The sequence below is a fragment of the Musca domestica genome, unplaced genomic scaffold (genome assembly GCF_030504385.1).
Source record: "Musca domestica strain aabys unplaced genomic scaffold, Musca_domestica.polishedcontigs.V.1.1 9, whole genome shotgun sequence".
In the NCBI taxonomy this organism is placed as follows: Eukaryota; Metazoa; Arthropoda; class Insecta; order Diptera; family Muscidae; genus Musca; species Musca domestica.
The window spans coordinates 16,122,232-16,142,183 of record NW_026712435.1 but is presented as its reverse complement, the minus strand read 5'-3'; the positions used below and the strand labels follow the sequence as shown (position 1 = coordinate 16,142,183).

The window sequence follows — 19,952 nt, the reverse complement described above, 5'->3', positions numbered from 1 at the left end:
AATTGAACAAGTTTCAAATGTGTCCGCATTTGCCCATACGACATGTAGGTATTATGCAATTGATCGTATTGTACAGCCACGGGAGTTTATTTTCGATTTTCTCAACTCTTTTACTATCACATTGTGCAACAAGTTTACAATTTAATAAATGCAAACAATCATAAAAATTAACAATTTCCCATTGAAATTTAAATTATTTGTATAAATTTTGTTTGTGTTGCTTTGTACAATCATCAACGAATTCATGAGAACTAACATAATTTGTGTAAAAAGAAATCACAATAAGTTTTTGTAAATACATTTTTAAGTCTTCTGTAATTTATTAAAACTTTTGTTTAAACATAGGTGAAAATTTTTTAATTGGGCGCCATATTTTATTATTTATTTTTCGTTATTAATTTTTTCTCGTTATTTATTTTTCATTTTTTAATTAAAAGTATCGTTTAATGATTTATTATCCTTCTTTGCCTTCATAAATTTATCTGCTCATCACATTGTATCTATCATGTATTATTTTTTGTTCTATCTCTCTCTCTCTTTTATTCTCTATGTCTATCTCTCTGCCTAATATTTCTATTTCTCTATTTTTTTATTTTTATTTCCTAACAACTCGAACTACTTCCGATCATGTTGTGTCGCCCAACATACTTCCGTTTGTTTTGTTTGTCACTTTTGCGCAACATTTTTGTACTACAATCATCACAACCACCACCACCACTACTACTACTACTGGCACCTTACCACCAACAACAACAACATCAAACGACATCATCATCAACGCCACAATTTGTGTATATGTATGTGTATCTACTTCTTTTCTATGTATGTTTGTCACCATCAATCGATATCGAATTGTTAAATTTTGTCTCACAACCAACCAACCAACAATCACAAATGTAATGCTGTTACAAAACAAAAAAAAAAAAATAATAAATAAAATAACAACAAACTGCACCCATCATCAACACAACTTCATCGAAACAAACAATTACTCTCTCTCAACAAAAACAACAACAAAAATAAAACAGTGGAATGGTCCTATCACCATTAAATAAGTATGTTGTTAGTGTTAATTCATTATTTATTAAATCAGTTTTAGTCACCCACTGCTCATTTTGTTTTAAAGATTTTATTGTATTTTATTCGAGCAGTCGTGTTAGATGCACCACGTTTTATCTTAGCCATCCACCTCTATCTTTAAGAGATATTCAATAAATATTTTTTTCTTTTTTTTTTTAATTTGCGCTCTTTTCGAAGAGATACTCCAAGTGACAAACAAAATCGAAAATTCAAATTTCAAATTAAAAACATTTCCGGTGAAAAGTGTGACACAAAATGTGATCAAAATACCGAATATCATGTATAGGGTAGCAATGTATAGACGTTTTTGGAACCGTCCATGGCCTTATGGGCTAGGTACAAAACAAATTAAAAATAAATAAATGAATATCTGGAGGTACAGTTATATGGGGACTATACCAAACATAGACCTATATTGCGAAGTAAGATCTATGCGAGATCTTACATAATGGGAGCACATGCTGCAAATTTACAGCACACTCGGGTTAAAATTGTGACAAAAACAACCAAAAAGCCTTTAATCTGTCGGTACAGTAATATGGGGGCTATACCAAAACGTGAACCCATTACGTAGCCCGTTTTTAATACCAAAAGTACTGTGGTCAATGGGATAGTCTTATTGCTGTTGTAATAGCAATACATATTTTATACGTTTCTTCTAAGTCGGTTCCAACTCGAGGTTTAAATGTTCGGCTTACTTAGCTGGATGTAAACAAAGTTCTTCTAGAGTGAGTGGGGTATACAGGGTGAGATGAAAAAAAACTGCAACCAAATTCAGACTGCTGTCATTTCTAAGCCACTCGTCCGACAGCTGTTAAAATTATTCCAGTGACAACTCATTATATTGTTTACAAGCGGACAAAAGCATTTTGGCGAGAATTTTCCAGAAAAAAAAATTATTCGTGATGGAATTCATGCGTGATTGTGGGATTTCCGTATATTTGGCTGGAAAAAACAAGTGGCTATCGTTAGATCACTCCAGCATTTAAATGTGAATAAATCTTTTGTGTCTCGTACCATCGCTCGTTATCGTGATACTGGTAGCGTTGCCCGACGTCAAGGAAGTGGACGGAAGAAAATAGCAGAACAGCAACATCAGCAGAAATGGTCCGAAAAGTAAAGAAGCGACTTGATCGAGACCCACGTCGCAGTGGCCGAAAAATGGCTCGTGAGCTGAACATATCGCAATATTCCATTCGGGAATTATAAAAAAACGAGCTCGGGTAAGGCCATTGAAATTCCAAAAAGTGCATGAACTTACACCGCAACAGAAAGAAAATAGACTCAAAAGAGCTAAAGAGTTGCTTCGCTTGGTCGAAAGTGGTGAACTGCCTAATTTGGTTTTCTCCGATGAGAAAACATTCGTTGTCCAGCAGTTTGTAAACAAACAAAATGATTGTGTTTACTTGCCAAAGAGGTCAGCTTAAAATGTGCACCTTCGGTTGGCCACCAGAACTTAAGCGGCGGCCATGATGATGGTGTTGGCTGCCATAACAGCCGATAATCGTATTAATCGACAGTGGCATCAGAATAAATGTCGAATATTATCGCGAAATTATTCTGGAGGTTGTATTAAAACCTTGGGCACGCAAACATTTTGGCCGCAGACCTTGGACATTCCAACAGGATTCTGCGCCATCGCACTCAGCACGCGCCAAACAAGAATGGTTACAAAAGGAGGTTCCTCGCTTCATTTCCAGCGCACAATGGCCACCAAAATCTCCGGATACCAATCCGTTGGACTATTGTGTCTGGAGTATTTTGGAAACCAAAAAATACCAAAGAGTCGATCACCGGGAATGGGCCGAAATACTGCAGAGTAACATTTGGGAAGGGTATGACGGTTTCATTGGCCGATTGAAGGCCATAATTCGTGCCAAAAGTGACCAAATCTAAACTTATTTTAAAATTTGATGCTATTTCCGACATTTTTTGCATTCATTCAATAAAAAAATTTGAAAATTATGGCGTTTGACTTTTTTGCAGTGTTTTTATCTCACCCTGTATTTGAGATGTCAATTAAAGATCATCGTATTCTACGGAAAAAATCTGTACTTTATGGGGTCTTTATATGGCGAATATTATAAAAAGCTATTTTTAAGGTGAATTATGAGTCTCGAACTAACAACCTTTGGTTTTGCATGCACAATCTGTGCGCCGATACTCATTACTTCGTATAAAGGAACAAGTAAAAAAACAGCTAAGTTCGGCCGGGTCGAGCTTTTACTACCCTCCACCATTTTAAAGGAACTTGAAAGTTTTCCAAAGAAAAATCCGTCGAAAATACTGCTTAATGGCAACCGGGCATTACGAGGACGTGGTCCTGCATAAGTAATTTTTTCATAGGCTCTAGTAACCATTAAGAACTTTAAATACGCAACGGGAGGTATCGTTACATGGAGGCTACACAAAGACGTGGACCTGCATACGCAATTTTTTGTGATAGGATGTAGTACCCATTTAAATACGAAATTTGATAGAATTTCCGGTAGAAATGTCATTAAAATCATCAAAATATCGGATGTAGGGGGATATACGATATCGAGGACCTATATAGACAATTTTCGTTCAAGGGTAAAGTACTCAAAAGAAACCCCTTGTGTGGATTTTCAGACAATTCCATTGAAAAATTTGCCTACAATCATCAACATACCTTATATCGGGGTGTACCTTTATAAACGATATCGTGGACCGATATAGTCCATCTTCGAACTTGACCTGCCTGCAGACGAAAGACTGATCTGTGCAAAAATTTAGCTTCCTATCTTAATTCATTTTAACTCTAGCGTGATTACAATAGTCGGATAGACGGACGGACGGTCACGGCAAGATAGTCTTAGAATCTGACGTTGATCAAGAATATATATACCGTAATAGGTCTAAAAGTATTATTTCGATGAGTTGCAAACGGAATGACGAACTTAATATACCCTACATACTATGTATGGTGGAGGGTATAAAAATAATATCTTCATTTTCACAATACTTGCAACCCTAAGCAAATATGAAAATAAAGTTGACCATGGATATTGCGTACAGAATGTGAGATCATGCTTACGTTAATACGTACGTTCATCTCTGTCATTAACCATTTACATTTTCGTTACAACCAATACCATTCATTATTTTACACTCTAATCGAAACATGAAATTTTTAGACAATCTCACAAATTACAATAGGGTTTTATGTGCTTCACTCAACTCCAATAACGTACGTTTTACATGTAACATATAATTAACGAGAACAAAAAAACTAATTGGCAATAACTGTGACCTTTCACCAATTAAAATGTTTGTATATATTTATGTTGATATTCCATGTATACTCTTTTGATAAACACTGAAATTTGTTTGTTTTTAGTTTTTCGTTCTTGTTTTGTTATTTTTTTTTTTTGTTTTTTTTTTTTTTTTCTTAGCACATATATTAAATAATAAGCATTGCTCCAGGCACAATGGGGCGGTACCTTTCGAAAATATTTAAATTAAGATCACCATATTCCAGTATATGAAATCATGTAATGGGTGATCGTGAAGAATGTCTGTACATCAAGGCATTTGAAAACTTTCATTTTTGGCGTGTCGTTAGGACTTTATTAATAATCATTTCAAATTTAGATGTAGCTCCCATATATAACTACCTCCGATTTCACGTAGGACAAATTCTCTCTAGAAAATCAATACAGATTTAGCTCTTCCTCTAAAAAAATTTGATCAAAATTTTCTGAAAAAGGCAATTAAAAATATCTTTTCTGGGATCTTCTGCAGTTCTTCTCAGGGCTCTGGAGTTAACTCTGACAACACACAAAAATTGTGAAAAAATAGATCCATTAAAAGTTGATTCTAGAAAATTTTTGTATTGCGTTGTTCAAAACCCCGGTCTGTGGAAGAACTTTATTGAAATAATAAGGGTTATCTTTTCAAACTTATATATTTCCGATTTCACGTTTCTTGTGCACCAAATGCATAATATATGCCCAAATACGATGGATTTTTGCACATAGGCCAAATTCGCAGTAGAAAATAGATTCAGACTTTAATGTAGTAGGAGTCGAGTTTTTATTAACGATTCCGCCTCCAACAAAGTAGCTCGACTCTGACTCTGAAACTTTTTAATAGCCCTCTTCAGTTACCGGAGGAATCTGGAAAATACAGAGCAGTGTGATCAACACTGCCGAAAATTGTGAAGTGCAAACATATTGAGGCATGTACCCATCTCCGAGTTCAGCCTAGAAACTTTCTTTCAGTTATCGACAGAAGCCGATCATTTTCAATCACAGTGTAATTGCCGCTAATTCGTTCAATAAGATTTTTTTTAAATTTATAATTAATTCTTAAAACTAACGAGTAAAAAAAGTGGTTATGTTCGGCCGGGCCAAACTTTTAATACCCTCCACCATTTGCAAGGAACTTAACCTGCCTACTGGAAAAATACACATGTGTGCAAAATTTTAGCCTCTATCTCAATTCGTTCGAAAGATAGCCTGATTACAACAGATAGATAGACAGACGCACATCCCTAAATCTTAGAAAGTATTAGAATTTCACGCTGATCCAGAATAGATATACTTTCTATGGTCTGTCCTGAATATTTCGAGAAGTTACAAACGGAATATTCTCCATAGAATGGTGTATGGTATAAAATTATAACAATATGAGGAATATCTTGGTTTTATGTTTCATACTTGGAAGCGGAAAAAGGCTCAAAAAAATATTTTAGGTTGTTTTGCATTTGAAAGTTACCGATTTTTGTCGGTAACTCAACAAAAATGAGTTAGAGAATCCCCCTACTCGCTTGTGGTTTAAAATTTACACCCAAAATAATTCTTGTGTTGTAATAATGCCGAGGGCAATATATACCTTAAATGCAAAAAGCCAATATGCGTTTCTTCTATTTTTATTCCCTCACCCATAGGGCTTCAGGGGATATATATCATTTGATAGGCCAAAACGTGCCTAATCGTTTTAGACCCTATGTCTCTTTGAACCAAATCCATTTCAGGATATTTGGAGCCGATTTAGCGATGTCCGTCTGTCTATCTGTCTGGCTGATGCGCACGATAACTCCCGAAGAGAGTATCGGATTTGGTAGAAACTTGGTACATCGTATTATTATTGTCAAACTTAGATCGAGTTCGGAGTTGGACAACATCGGCTCACTTCTTCTGGTACATCCCCCACAGAAGGTCAAAATTTTCAAAGAAAATAATTTACTTCATAGAAAGAGAAAGGATCATCTGATTTTGTTCAAACATTGCAAATCCTAATATTTGCATCAGTTCTAGGCCAGGTGCGAATCGTCCGACTCCATGAAGTACCTCCACCACAAGGGGTCAACATTTTCAAAGAAAATTATTTACTTCATAGAAAGAGAAAGGATCATTTGATTTTGTTCAAACTTTGCAAATCCCAATACTTTTGTCAGTTCTATGGTACGAATATGGAAAATATCGGCCCACTTCCATGAAGTGCCTTCCCCACAATATTTTAAATCATTATAACTCTTATATAATGAGAAATATGGGTTCGATTCTACTAAAACTTCATATGTTGCAATCTTTTTATAAACACAAGATCTGTTGCGGAGGTGGGATATATCGGTTTGAATAGCCATGAAGCTCCTAAACTGCGAAATGAGCAAAGGGAATTGGATCCCTTTAAACTCGGCACAAAGTTTTTATCAAAAAAAAAAAAAAAAAAGTATGAAGATGGTATATATCGGTCCACTCTTTCTGGTACCTCCAGCACAACGGGTCAACATTTTGAATTGTTATATCTCCCATAAAATGCTAAATAATTATCCGATTTTCTTCAAATTTCACATATCCCAATATTGTTACTAATGCAAGGTCTGGTGTTAAGATAGGATGTATCGGACAACCAATTCTGGTACCTACCGCACAAAGGGGTCAAAATTCCATCCCAATATTTCTATCAACACAAAATCAGGTGTGAAGATTGTATGTGTCGGACCACTCCTTCCAGTACCTCTCCCACAACGGGTCAAAATTTTGAATAATTGTATCTTTCATAAAATGCGATATAAACATCAGATTCTCTTCAAATTTTCACATATAGCAATAGTGTTACTAAGACAAGATCTGGTGTAAAGACGCCCTTATCTATAATTATGTCTCTACTAACTTGCGAAACAAGTCAGTGATTCTTTTCAAACTTTTTATATCTAAAAATTCTTTTAACCAGAGATCTGATGTGAATGTGGAACTTATCGGCCTACTCTTTCTAGTAGCTCTCCCACAAAAGAATAAAAATTTGACTAATAATTAATTGATTGAATATAAATGTTCGATTTTCTTTAAAAATTGCAGATATGTCAGATACGACATAGACAATAGTGACCCAATAGTTCGGAACAACATTCATAAAGGGGATCAATTTGAATAAGAACAAGAAAAAATATATTTAATAGGCTGAGGGTATACATCTGTAGGCAATGCCCACTGATACTTTCCAACTTGTATAACTCTACATTCATAGGTAACGAAATATTGAAGTCCCCTAAAGACATAATATTTTTTCGATTCACAATATTCCGTACTAGATATTAAAGCTTAGAAATAGCTTTGCCGAATTTTGACAAAATCGGACCAGATTAATATATGAAAACCAGTAAAGAAAGTCTTAAAGTCGGGCGGGGCCGACTTTATGATACCCTACACCACTTTGCTAATTTAGTAGAGCTCCGCATAACAATTAAAAGTTTTTATAGGAGAATTCAATCATACACGCTATGATTATAATTATAATTTAAAGTTCAAAGGACTAAATATGCCGAAGCATTTGTATCTTTTAAATTCGGACTTGTATTGCCCATTTGGTGCACAATTAATTTGAAATCGGATAAAAATATATATAGGAGCTATATCCAAATCGGAACCGATCTCGATAAAATTTGGCAAAAATATTTCTGAGCTGTTTTTGATATATTTCCCTGAATATCGTTGTTACGGAGTGCATATTACGGCTGTGGGTAACAAATATAACAAATCGGATGAACAATGTATATGGGAGCTATAGCTATATCTGAACCGATCTCGATAAAATTTAGCAAAGGTATTTCTGAGCTGTATTTGATATATTTCCCCAAATATTGTTGTTAAAGAGTGCATATTACGGCTGCGGAGGACAAAAATAACAAATCGGATGAACAATATATATGGGAGCTATAGCTATATCTGAACCGATTTCGATCAAATTTGGCATACTTATTTTCAGGTCCAATCTGATCGTAAGTTCAAAATTCCATATTATCCGGACTGATATTACACGTTTGGTACACAAAAAAAAGCAAATCGGACGAAGATATATATCTAAATTTTGACCGATTATCTCCAATTTCAATAGGGTTCGTCCGTGGGCCAAACAAATGATTTGTGCAAAATTTCATCTGGATAGGACAATAAATGCGAACTGTACTTGGTTTACAAAAATGCATGGACAGACGGACGGACGGACATGCATAAATCGACTCAGAATGTGATTCTATACAGATCATCAAAAGGAACTCTGGGTCTATCTCGTTTCCTTTTGCCTGTTACAAACAAATGCATAAAGACATAATACCCTGACCACCTTGTGGTGTTGGGTATAAATATTGCACAAAACATGCTATGTTTCTTCAAGTTCCAATTAGAATTAAGTTTGGTAAGTTTGGAACAAATCGATGCAGATCGAGCTCCTATATACACTTTTCCTCTAATTTTATCTTAGAGCCATCTCAAGGATTTAATACAATTTGTTTCGTCACATTTAGTGGACATCGCTATAGATTAAAGTTAGATCAAAGTTACCAAGATTATCAGAAAATCCCATTGTAAACTAATATATTTTATGGGAAGAACTATTAAATAAATTGAATACTGGCATAGGGTATTATGCAGTCGGAAATCAACATTATTAAGAGATTTCAAACACTATCCCCAATGGAATTAGAAAATTTGACCTACATTGATATGAGGCTATACCTAGGCGGCGGTGTTACAAAACTTTATACTTTTCATCATTTGGTGGGGGCTGAAAAAAAATCTAAATACCACTAACATAATTTCCTTGTTAAAGAACGACAAAACCTGTGAGCCCTCCCTGTCACTATGTTTCCTTTTATTCGACCGCTTTATTATTTGGCTTTTTAATTTACTCAATACGTTTTAAATAATTTTGTATTATTTTATCAAAAGCAACCACATAAATACATGAGTGTGTTACTCTCTATTTATTGTTTTATTTATTTTGCATATTTTATTTATTTTTTTTTATATCAATTTCATTTCGGGACATTATACATTATCCAACATTAATTCCATTCTTGACACACAGCCACACATGAAATTGAATTAAGTAAATCGTACTAATAATTGTTTAACTAAAACTCAACCTAAAAAGCAACAAAATCAACACTTATATTAATTCAATAGACTTGAATTAAAAAATAATCATGAAATCAATTACAATAATTAGTTAATACAAGAAGAACAAAAGAAACGGAATTTGAAATATTTTTTATTTATCTTTTAATACGTTTTTTTTATTAAATTAGTTGGTGAATGTCCACGAATGCCAATTGGTTTGAAGACATAAACGAATATTTAAAACTTAACTGATTAAATAAAATTTAAAATACATATATAAAACGTTTAAAATTTGCACAAAAGTTATATATTTTCAACGTAAATTTTATTAAAAAAAAAAACATTTACTTATTCATTATTTTAGAGGATTTATGCAAAATAAAGGGTTCTCAATAACTTTGGGGCGTGTTATAATTGGACCAATTATAAAAAGAGAAATAAACAAATAAATCATAAACATATGTTCTTCGCCTTAACAAGGCAAAACTCATTAAAAAAAGTCCATACCTGCATTTTTGAAATTTTGAATAAGATAGTGAAAAAACAACCTGGACATAAATGGGAATAGAAAATAGAAGATTGTACCCAAACCCGAACTTCAAAGAAAAAATTTGAAATAATTGCTTTGAACCAAATACCGATTGCGGCAATGCGAAATCATGGACCTCTATAAACAATTTTCTGCCCGAGAAGGCGGAACTTCAAATAACAACATGGAAAATCATCCAATATCGAACATTGCCAGGTATAATAGGAGGTCCCATATAACCACTAAGGAAAGGTCACAAGTCAGACTGGACCAACTATATGATACCCTACAACACTATGTGTATTTAGTAGAGCTCCCGTAACAAAAAAAGTTTATATTGGAAAATTATGTGAAGTAGATCATACCAACTATGAACCCTACAGGGTGAGATAAAAAAAAAACTGCAACAAAGTAATTTATACATTTTTTAAAATTTTATTGAATGAGAGCAAAAAATTACGGAAATAGCATCAAATTTTAGAATAAGTTTAGATTTGTTCGAATTGGTTACCTTTGGCACGAATTATGGCCTTTAAACGGCCAATGAAACCGTCACAGGCTCCCCGAATGTTGCTCTGCGGTATTTTGGCCCATTCCCAGCAAAGCGCTTGCTTTAGGTGATCGACACTTTGGTATTTTTTAGTGCCAACCTTGCTTTCCAAAATACTCCAGACACAATAGTCCAACGGATTACTATCCGGAGATTTTAGTGGCCATTGTGTGCTGGAACTGAATCAATTTTGTAACTTTTCGAACCATTTCTGCTGATGTTGCTGTTCTGCTGTTTTCTTCCGTTCACTTCCTTGACGTCGGGCTACGCTACCAGTATCACGGTAACGAGCAATGATACGAGACACAAAAGATTTATTCTCCTTTAAATGCTGAAGTGCTGTAACGATAGCCACTTGTGGTTTTCCAGCCAAATATAAAGAAATCACTCTATCACGCTTGAATTCCATCAGGAATAACTTTTTTTCTGGAAAATTGAGGATGGTATACATGTGTCCATTCACTCTGGTACCTCCCCCACAAAAAGTCAAAATTTTTAATAACCATGAAGCTCATAAAAGGCGAAATTAACATTCAATTCCATTCGGAATTGGCACATCTCAATATTTCCATTAACACGAGATCTGTAATAAAGATGGGAGGAATTGGATCATTTCTTCTGATATCTCCCACACATAGAGTTCAAGATATTGAAAAACCAAACGCTCAAAGAAGGCGAAAGAAACATCCAGCTCTCTTCAAGCTTCATATATTTGCGAACACAAAATCTTTTGTGAAGATGATATAAACCCTTCTGGAACCTCACACGCAAAGGGTCACAATTTTCAATACTTTTATCTGTTCTAACTTGCGAGACAGGATTCTTTATAACTTGCTTTATCTAAATATTTCACTTTACAGAAACCTGAGATGAATATGGAATTTATTATTTCGTATAAAATTGGACATATATGTTCGATTTTCTTGTAATTTTGCCCCTATCAAGATTTTTATCTGTATCAGGTGAAATATGAAAATCAAATACTTCGGCTTCGACTAGATGTGGTATCTCACGCATACTTTTACATCATCATCACATATTTCATATAAAGTGCAAGAAGTAACCAATATAGTCCACACCTGAAACGTCGCGATATTTATAACATGTTTATTTAGGTCTGATACGAAATGGTCAATATTGGCCCATTCCTTCGGAAACTACTCCATTGAGGGTCAACAATTTGAATAATCATAACGCAAGTCAAAATATATTTTAATAATCGAACATTGGCTAAGGGTATACATCTGTCGGTGAAACCGACTAATACTTTTTTGCCTCTTAAAAAAACTGGCTCAAAGTCGATCAAGAGCACTCTCGGCTGTAGTAAAAACGAAGCGAGCAAAATTGTATTTTCAGATTTGGCGCGAATAAGGGCGAGAATGGTTTGCTCGTTTTAGACTGGGAGCAAAATTCGTGCGAAAACGAGCAGATTATACTCTTGCTGTTGTTGTATTTCTATGTATGTGTAACAAAGCATATTATATTGCTGTTGATTTTATTCACAAAATCGATTGGATCCTTCCTTTTGCTGAAGAAGATCACACACACACACACAAATCAGCAAACAAAATACTTTTTCCACTCTCTTAGAGGAAACTCTCACTCTATTTCGTGCATGAGTGTCTAGGAAGCGCTCGCACATACAGTAAAACAGCGATGAGTAAACCCCACATAAAATTCCTATTCTTCGAGTAATCCCGCTCGCGAGAAAGTTTCACTTCTCTGATTAAATGCTATAACTTCATTGTTAACAAATTCAACAAATAAACTAATAATTTTTTCAACAAGAAAAACACCACTTGTTCGATCTAAAATCAAACGATAAAATTAACATTTTGAAATGACTTCTCTCAAACACTCTCAAGACGCTTGTTGCCTGGCAAGCATATTTGGTCATAGGTTTAAGTTCTAAAATGCTAATGTCAGCAGTCACACAAAGTGTTCCCATGAACCTCCTGCCATTATGACGAGGACGATACGATGATGATGAAAACATAAACAAAAGAAATTATGAAGAACATAAACAATGGCATAATTTGATGTTTTCCCTTTTTAGTATCCACTTACGAGTAGATGCTCTCGAATTGAGTATTTGTGTGTGTGTGAGCAATTTAGAAATAACCAAACAACGATAAGCATCACAACAACAACCATCTTTATTAGGTTTTTGCTGTGTGTTCACTTTCTTTTAAAATCCTTGCTAAAGTGCAAGGATATACATTTGATGTTCTCTTTATGCTTGTCGTTGCCAGTTGCATCTCATTAAGTGGATATATGTGTGTGTGTGTCTGTCTGAATATTGGTTGTTTCGATAAGCCTGGTATAAAGCTATTGTCATTTCTGTTAGCTTTTAAATTGGATGCTGATCTATTGTAATGGTAAAATTATGGCTACGTTGTCATTGCTTAACACAGGGGATCGAGTATAGTTGCTATTTGAAATTGTAGGATGTTCCAGGAGATGTTAGAATCGATTATAACAAACAAGTCGTGAATAATGCGGACAAATTTACAATAACGTTGTTATTATAATATATTTTCAATACACAAACACTCGTAGAAATATTTAGATATGTGCCGGGATCCAGGATTCAAACAGTGCATGTTATTTCTGTTATTAGAAATATCTTCCTTCAAAAAAAAAAAAATAATAAATAAATAAATAAATTAAAATATTAAGAAGTGTCAGTCGGTTTTGTCGACAGATGTATACACTCAGCCTACGTCAGTTTTTATACCCTCCACCACTGTATGGAGGGTATAAGTTTGTCATTCCGTTTGTTACACCTCGATATATACATTTTAGACCCCACAACGTATATATATGTCCGTCCGTCTGCGGAAATCGCTCTAGCTTCCGAACGAAATGAGGTAGGTTGATAAAATGTTACTCAAATGTGTATTATGTTTGCAGGAATTTGGCATTGAAAATGGGCCATGTAGGTCCACGTCTTCTTATAGCCCCCATATAACGGTACGATATGCGGTATTTTTATGATTTTAGCGACATTATTTACCGGAATTGTTTCAAATTTGGTATTTGAAATTCGTAACGGATACTACAGCCTAATACAGAAAATGAGCCATATAGGTCCACACCTTCGTACAGCCCCCATATAACGGTAACCCCCGATATTCGATATTTTGAAGTTTTTAGCGACATTATTTACCGGAATTATTTCAAATTTTGTATTTTAAGTTCGTGATAGATACTACAGCCTATCCCAGAAAAAATTTATAACCCCCACCGTACCTCCCTATATTCGGGATTTTAATGATTTTAACTACATTAAAACAGATTTATTTTCAAGTTTTGTATTTGAATATTGTAATAATATATTTGAATATTGTAACAAGTTATGAGAGATATAAACATTTGAAATTTTGATCCTTTGTAGGAGAGGTACCCGGAATTGTGTTATCGAAAATGTTGGGATGTGCGAAATTTGAAGAGAATCTGATACTTATTTCGTATTTTATGAGAGATATAATGATTTAATATTTTGACACGTTGTGGGGGAGGTATCAGTAGGAGTGGGTTGGCATATCCCATATTCGATCTTGTGTTAATATAAATATTAGGATGTGCCGAGTTTAAAAAAAAAACGGATGCGCATTTCGCGTTTTATGAACTTCATGGTACCAGAAGAAGTGGACCGATATCTACCATCTTCACAGCAGATCTTGTGATAGTAGAAATATTGGGATGTGTGGAATTTAAAGAGAATCGGTTGCTTATTTCGCGTTTTACAAGACTAAATAATTACTCAAAATTTTGACCCCTTTTGGGGGAGGTACATGATGGAGTGGGTCCGTCTGTCCATGTATTTTTATGAACAAAATGCAGGTCGCATTTATTATCCGATTGAGATGAAAATTTCCAAACAATACTTGTTTGGTCCAAGGACGAAACATATTGAAATTGACGAGAATCGGTTCAAATTTAGATATAACTCCCATATATGTGTTCCATACGATTTTGGGTTTTAAGTCCCTCACAAGCGTAATATTCAGCCCACAACAATGATATTTGGTACCAGATATCAGATGCAGTTAAGAAATAAGAGCCTAAAATTTTGTCAATATCGGTTCTGATTTGGATATCGTTTTATCCGATTTCAGGTTTATTGTACAAAAAATGGCAACTACTTCAAATTTGATGAAAATCGATTCCGATATTGGTATAGCTCTCATATATATGCTTAATCCGATTTGGTTTTAAATTCCTCACAGCCCGAATTGAATAGATTTTTTCATATTCACTCGAATTTTAAATTTGGCAACACTCGGTCCGGTATATCTATTGCTCCAATAAATATTTTTAAATATAATTCTTTCGAAGTCATAGCATGTCCTATACAGCAATGTTATTTGGTACTAGAGGTACAAAAGCCTTTGTCAAATTTGTTGAAAATCTATTCAGTGTTAAATCTATTCAATATAGTTCCCAAATAAGTTTCATACTTGGTATGATCTACTTCACATAAATTCCCAATATACACCTTTTTGTTACGGGGGCTCTACTGAATACGCATAATGGTATACCATTATATAGTCGGTATAATATAGTCGGCTCCGCTCAACTTTTGACCTTTCCTTACTGGCTTTCGTTTGCTAATTTATACCGTCTTATCTACACCTTCGTTCGAAAACTTTAAAATTATAACTTGTACAGATCGCCCAGAAATTATGCTGTGATGTTAAAGAACGGATATCAGAACTTCAAACTCCAAACACAGATGTTTCCAAAATTCTTCCCTAAGTTCCAATCAATTTCAAAATTTCAAAGTTGTATCTTTTATCTATGGCGAAATAAGAATTTTATACCACTTTTTCACCACAATTTAGTAATTTACCGTTACGTTTTCATAATTTAAATTTCTAGCTCTTATCGAAACAAGGTTGTATCGTTTTGCGTCTGATGATACTTTTTGCACCCTTAAAAAATTAAGTCCCAAAATTCCACCCCAAAATTCAATATTCTACCACATCATACTTTACTTGCCCCCTGAATCTCGAATTTCCAATAATCGATAATTATATCAGACCCGACATAGAAGTTGTGGCCCTCGCTTTAGAACAGTGATGTCCCTTTCTTCTGGCCATTGATGACGATACTGTGAACTCCACTCCAACAATAACTTTTCATGACACTTGATTCTCGGTCGATATAACTTTCACTTTTCACAAACTGGCCCCAGCAACACTTCCAACTATTTAGATCAACTTGCAAGAGTAATCGTTACTTTCGTAATACATTTGTATACATGTATGTGTTTGCCGGAAACTGTGGTTATATGGACACATATAAGTACATACGAACGTATGTGTGTTCAATTCTTCTGGAGCAACCTAGTTTTTGGTAAATACAAAATATAGAGACTTGGGGGTTTTTTATTTTCCTTTTTTCTTCCAAACAATTGAAGTGTTCTTCCTTTGACTTCACTTGCTCAACAGATTGTGGCTTTTAGGAAAATTTCTGCTGCCTTTGTCTATTGTCTGTAATCGATGTGTGTGTGTGTGTTTTTCTACGTACGTACGTATATGTGTTTGAATGCATCTTGTCTGAGTGCAATCTCAGATATTAATTCCAAGAAGTGAAAATCATTCTCAATTAAAACAATACTTTCTTGTTTTACAAAAAAAATGTAACCCATTTTCACCTTTACAATTTGCACATACATACACACATAGCTACAAATATTCATACCTATGCATTTCTTCGGGTTCATTACTTTAATGCACCTGAGGTTTATCTTTTTTGTGACAACTGCATTGAAGCGAAATGTTATTGCCAAAGTGGTCCTATGAAAATATTGAAATGAAAGGACTTAGAAATAATCTACTTTTAGGGTACTTTCGAATTTTAGAACCAGATCAACATGGTATTTTTTATAAATACAACCATGTCAAAAACAAACACAACAAGTAGAAACTTTGAATACCGTCCACCATTTCGAACGAATTTGGCAATTCAAATATGAAATCCATTAAAAAATCTGTTAAATTCTTAAAATTACCAAATTATATTACGGTCTATACGACTATACAATATTCAAATGCGAAATTTAAGAAAAATCGGTAAATAATGTCGCTAAAATCATCAAAATACCAAATATAGGGAGGTACCATTATAAGGGCTAAGTCAAAACGTGGACCTGCACAGACAATTCTCTGTCGTAGGCTATATTATCCATTACGAACTTCAAGTACCAAATTTGAAACAAATCCGGTGAATAAAGTCGCTAAAATCATCAAAATACCGAATATCGGGAGGTATCGTTATATGCTGACTCTACGAAGACGTGGACCTGCATACGCAATTTTATGTCAGAGGCTGTAGTACCCATTACGAACTTTAAATACGAAATTTGAAACAATACCGGTAACACCATATAAATACCAAATATTGGTAGGTACCATTACATAAGGTTTATACAAAGACGTGGATCTGCATAAGTAATTTTTTGTCGTAGGTTGTACCTCTTAAGATCTGCTAATACGAAATTTGATAAGATTCCTTTCTATAATGTCGCTAAAATCATCAAATACCGAATATTGAGAGGTACCGTTATATGGGAGCTGTACGAAAACATGGATTGACCCATGACCCATTTACGAACTAACCTTCCTACTGGCAAAATTCACATGTGTGCAAAGTTTTAGTCTTCTATCTCAATTCGTTCGCAAGATAGCGTGACTAGAACAGACAAACGGATACACGGACTGACAGACAGTAATGCCTCGAAATACTCATGTCAGACCCAACAAAGTATATATTTAATCTTCATCAGCCTAGAATTCTATGCCGATTTATGCATGTCCGTCCGTCTGTCTATCCATGTATTCTTGTAAACAAAATACAGGTCGCAGTTATTGCCCAATCTAGATGAAATTCTGCACAAGTCATTTGTTTGACCCAAGGACGAACCCATTTGAAATTGGAGGTAATCGGTCAAAATTTAGATATATATCTTCGTCCGATTTGCTTTTTATTATGCACCAAAGGAGTAATATCAGCCCAAATAGTATGGAATTTTGCACATACGACCAAATTAAGCCTGGAAATAAGTATGTCAAATTTGATTGTAATCGGTTTCGATATAGCTATAGCTCCCATATATATTGTTCATCCAATTTTTTATTTCTGTAATATGCACTCTGTAACAACGATATTTGGGATAATATATCAAATACAGCTCAGAAATACCTCCGTTATATTTTATCGGTTCAGATTTGGATATAGCTCACATATATATCTTTGTCTGAGTTGCTTTTTATTGTGCACCAAACGTGTAATACTTGCCCAAATGGGATGGAACTTGGCACATACGACCGAATAGAGTCTAGAATCTATTATATCAAATTTGGTGAAGATCGGTTCATATATAGCTATAGCTCCCATATGTATTGTCCATCCGATTTGTTATATTTGTTACCGACAGCCGTAATGTGCACTCCATAACAACGATATTCAGGGAAATATATTAAATACAGCTCAGAAATATCTTTGCCAAATTTTATCGAGATCGGTTCAGATTTGGATATAGCTCCCATATATATCAAATGGGCAATACAAGTCCTAATTTAAAAGATACAAATGCTTCCGAATTTTTAGTCCTTTGAACTTTAAATTATAATTAGGGTATCATAAAGTCGGCCCCGCCCGAATTTAAGACTTTCTTTACTAGTTTTAAATATAATTCTTATCGAAGTCATATTATGCACTATACAGCAATGTTTTTTTGGTACTAGAGGTACAAAGGCCTCTTAGTTAATTTGTTTAAAATCGATTCAAAGTTGGATATAGTTCCCAAATTGTGACTACTCTAAAGCCATGATACGCATTCAAATAAGGTTCATCATATCATCGATTAATCTACTTCACATAAATTCCCAATATAAACTTTTTTGGGTATCATAAGTTTGTCATTCCGTTTGTAACACCACGAAATACATTTTAGACCCCACTAAGTATATATATTCTTGATCAGCATAAAATTCTATTTCGATTTAGCGATGTCCGTCCGTCTGTTCGCCTGTGGAAATCACTCTAGCATCCGAACGAAGTGAAGTAGGTTAATAAAATTTTACTCAAATGCCTATTTTGTCTGCAGGACTTTTGGTATTAAAAATGGGCCATGTAGGTCCAGATTTTGGTATAGCCCTTATATAACGTTACGTCCCGATATTCGGTATTGTGACACCGGCATTGTTTCAAATTTGGTATTTGAAGTTCGTAATGGATACTTCAGCCTAAGACAGAAAATAAGCCATGTAGTTCCACCTCTTCGTATAGCCCCCATATACCTTCCGACATTCGCTACTTTGTTGATTTTAGCGACATTATTCACCGGAATTCTTTCAAATTTGGTATTTGATGTTCGAAATGGATACTACAGCCTAAGACAGACAATTGTCTGTGCAGGTCCACGTCTTCATGTAGCCCTTATATAATGGTACCTCCCTATATTCGGTATTTTGATGATTTTAGCGACATTACTCACCGGAATTGTTTCAAATTTGGTATTTGAAGTTCGTAATGGATTCTACAGCCTATGACAGAAAATTGTCTGTGCAGGTCCACGTCTTTGTATATCCTCCATATAACGGTACCTCCCGATATTCAGTATTTTGATAATTTTGGCAACATTATTCACCGATTTTTTTCAAATTTGGCATTTGAATATTGTAATGGCTCATGATAAAAGTTGCCTATGCAGCTCCACGTCGTAGTATAGAACCTAATATGAAATTTGCTAAAATCCTTCGAAATAGTGGAGGGTATGCAAAGTTCGGCCCGGTCGAACTTACAGTTTTTTACTTGTTTTAAAATAACACTGTGCGACACCTGTGGTATTTTGAGAAAATTTGATTCAATTTTAAAGCTAATGGTATGTTTACATTAGAGATTTTTGTAGGGATTATTTTATCTGGTACTCTGTAAATGTACTAAAAAATAATTTACCATATTTTTATTTTGAGGGGAGATATCGGTTTCCCTTCTGTTCCTTAGTTCTATATTTTTGGATCAACACTTATAAATGACTGTAGTTTTATTTACTTATTTCGAATTTTATATCATCTTGCAATTTTTTCCTATAATCTACCTGAAAACTAGTTACTAAACAATGTTATTGTTTTTTTTTTTTTTTTTATTTTCCACTTATTTAATACAATCACTCACTATCGTGGCGCTAATTTGATTCATATAAATTATTATTTTTAATTGTTGTTTATATTGTTTCTTAGTGTTTCCTTTTCATGTGCACTCGTAACATCTCAGCATTTTGTTATTCTCACTCATAGGTGTAAACCTAACATGTATGACTCTTGAATAAGAAAAAAAAACTGAAATACCTTTACATGTGTAATAACTAATTAACATACAATCGATTTCCTTGTTCTAACTCTTTTTCATTAAACAA

General features: G+C 34.3%; 1 protein-coding gene across 1 annotated transcript in view; it reads left to right on the top strand.

The window, feature by feature from the left end:
- Window positions 1-19,952, top strand: part of LOC101889977 (glucose transporter type 1) — a 164,048-nt gene that overhangs the window by 87,632 nt on the left and 56,464 nt on the right. The gene's annotated exons all lie outside the window — the stretch shown is intronic.